The following is a 3,299-nucleotide window of genomic DNA, read 5'->3' as shown; positions in this document are numbered from 1 at the left end:
TTATGCAACCTTGGAGAAATTTTTACTTTCCAAAGATGGTCATAGCAGTATTTCCTATTTCACATGTTCGTAGTTTAATGGATGCTACTTCTTTTCTTTCAAGAAATGGAACATAATCCTCTGTTCTTTAACTTATTTCTGTACATAGAATTTGGTGGAAATGACACTACAGGACTTTTGAAGCTAAATTTTGAAAAGAAAATTTTTTATGACAATTGTTAAAATGGTAAGAGAAAACATTATTCAAGACTACTGTTAATAGGGGAGAAAGACGAAACTCAACTATGAATACAGCAAAGACTGCTAGAGATTTCTAGTCAATGAGCAGAGTGAGGGGATCAATAGATGGAAAATTACTAAGAAGACATATTGAGGGTAGGGTGCATTTTGCTACACTGGACTAAGAGGATTCTTGTCCATCCAAGGACTTGAATGTCAAGGAGCGGGGGGAAAGTGACTTAGCAGGATTCGTTGCTAAAACTGGGTTTTGGAGGCTAGAGACAGGACAGGGGCCAAGGCTGAAGCCTAGTTGAGAAGAGGATTCAAAGAAGCCTGACTAAAGTTTGGTCAAAAAAAGAGTCTTTGTTAATTAGAAAAGACCATGCATCTTCATTGAGATACTCAATCTTGTAACCCAACCAGTATGCTGTTTGGAAGCCCAAGACACATGGAGAATAATCATTGTTTTACCAGACAGTCACCATCATTCACCTGACACCTGAGTAAGCAAGCTTTCAGATGGTACTGTCCCCCAACCACTGAGTCATTCATTATTCTTCACTCTTTGAATCTTTCCTGCTGAGGCTGCAGACATCATGGAGTTGAGTTAAGGCATCCAGCTGTATCCTGCACAGAATATATGAGCTAAATTAAATGGTTATTGTCTTATGTCTCTAAGTTTGGAGTGGCTTATTAAATAGAGATACCAACCAGAATAAAACTCCTCTTGCTATCCTAATTTAATCCTGCATCATCTTTCTCCTGGGCTATTATAATGATGTCTAATAGCTTTTTCTGATTTTGCTGCTACTCTTCCAGTCTTGTTTACACCTAATAGCTCAAGTTAGTTGATGACATTCTTCTCAAAACCTTCCAGAGGCATTGCAACTTTCACAGAATGAAAGGTAAAGTCTCCAAAGCTTTACATTATCTGCTTCTTAGGCCTTTGTTCTTCATCTGTCAGTATTCTCCCCGTGATGTCCCTTGTCCCAGCCACAGTGATGCCTATGTTCTTCTTTGAACACATCCAGGATATTGCATGCTCGAAGATGTGTCCTTGTTCTCTGTGCCTAAAATGGACTTTCCCTAGAAACCTACATTATTTATCTTTTGCTTCCTTCATGGACATAAGAAACATCCAAATTTGTGGAAAATTTTATGAGTTAATATGAGCCAAACTGACCACATGCTGAGAAGCAAGATCTCAAATGCTCTGGAGAATGACAGTTTGCAGTTTCTTTTATGTATTTGGAATTAAAGAGGGGTCATAAGAAAGATTGCTTTAGGGTAGGAGAAAGCAAGGTGGGAATTGGATTACAAGATGGTTAACGAGATTATCTTCTTTTTTAAGGGTAGTTATGCCTCCTAAGGGTCTGAAAAAGAGGATTACTCTGGCATTTCAAAGGTACACAAGAACAATGGACAGGGAAGGCTTAAACCCTTTCACTAAAGAAGTTATAGGCCTGGGGTGTGACTATCCACCATGACCTGCCCAGTTAGGAATTTATAATCAGATCATCCTGTGAGGCTACTTTCTGTCACTGTACTTGTCAGTTGTATTACAGAACTTCTTTTCCTCTACATCTTCATGTCTTTTTTTAAATGTTACATTATAGAAAAGCTTCACGAACATTGTGTTCTACCATGTCCATCTTATCCTGTTTATTTTTCCCCATAGCGTTTACAACTTAAAATGCATATTTATTTGTTAATCTGTCTACTATTTATCTCCCTCTCTTTCTCCTGTGGGTTGGGGTCTTTTCGAAGCTTATATAGTTCTCCTTCCATGAGGAAGTTTGTTTTATTCAGAGCACTAATCTCAGTTTCTAAAATATGCCTGGGACAAAATGGGTATTCAATAAATATTTGTCGACTAAATGAATTTGGACTACAAGAGTTATTTTAAAGAGTTATTTTCTATATTTCCTGGGATACATCTTTGTCCTTAAACATTAGAGCATTAGACATAATTTTAATTTTATTCATAATTTCATGGTACTTTCAAACAAACTTGGAGACAATGGAGATATAATATATGTAATGATTTTTTTTTAAGTTTACATTAAGTTTACATTATATATATATAAAATTATGAAAGAGGCTTTACCAGCTCATTAGGAGAAATGTTGTTCAAGTTTTATAGACAAATGTGCTATGCAAAGGCTGTGAGGTACAGACTTCTAAAAAGGCAAGAGAAGTAAGCACTCAGCCAAGGTGTCAGCTTCTTATTAATGAAGGCAAATGAGGCATCAAATACAGTTACAATAAGTGGAAACTTTACCTGTGCAAGTTATTAGCTCCTTTGTGCCTTGATTTTCTGTAATTAATATTGTATGTCACAAATGTAAAAGAGGATAACTAGATAAATAAATTAGATAGACAGATAGCTAGCTAGCTAGATAGCTAGATGATAGATAGATAGATAGATAGATAGATAGATAGACAGACAGACAGACAGACAGATAGACAGACATGAGCGATGAGGGAATGAAGGCCCAACTCAGAGAGTTCCCTTTGGACCTCTCCAAAACACCTATCTTATGGTTAAAAATTACCATTACATCCTGGATTACAAGGAAGTAAAAACCACAAAAATAACCACTGGTTTAGTCTGGCCACAGTGCTTGTGCAGTTAGTACATATATTGATATTTATTAACTGTAGCCTCATTATACCGTCATTATAATACCATACTATGCCTGGAAGTTCATGAACTTAATGAACAGACTGAATTCTGAGTAACCGCATGTACAATAGACAAAGAGTTATGTCAGTCAGATAAATGTCAATCAATTGACCTCACATGCCAATCATATAGCCCTACCCCTGTAACCACCCATCAGGGGCTAATATGAGATATACTTCCAGAATTTTGGAGACAACTATCTCTGGCATAGCACATTTCTCTCTTGAACGTCTTTTAATAAATTTTAGTTTTCCTAAATTTGATGATCTGGAATTCTTTACTACCTCAGTGGAAAGAACCAAACTCTCTCAGTGCCTTCCAGCAGCAACAACTTTCTGTTAGAGGTTAATTTTACCTTTTAGATCACATTTGATTTCAGTTTCTCAACATTAAT

This window comes from Pteropus medius, unplaced genomic scaffold (assembly GCF_902729225.1).
Source record: "Pteropus medius unplaced genomic scaffold, Ma_sr-lr_union100, whole genome shotgun sequence".
NCBI classification, from domain to species: Eukaryota; Metazoa; Chordata; class Mammalia; order Chiroptera; family Pteropodidae; genus Pteropus; species Pteropus medius.
Note: the sequence above shows the minus strand (reverse complement) of the source record.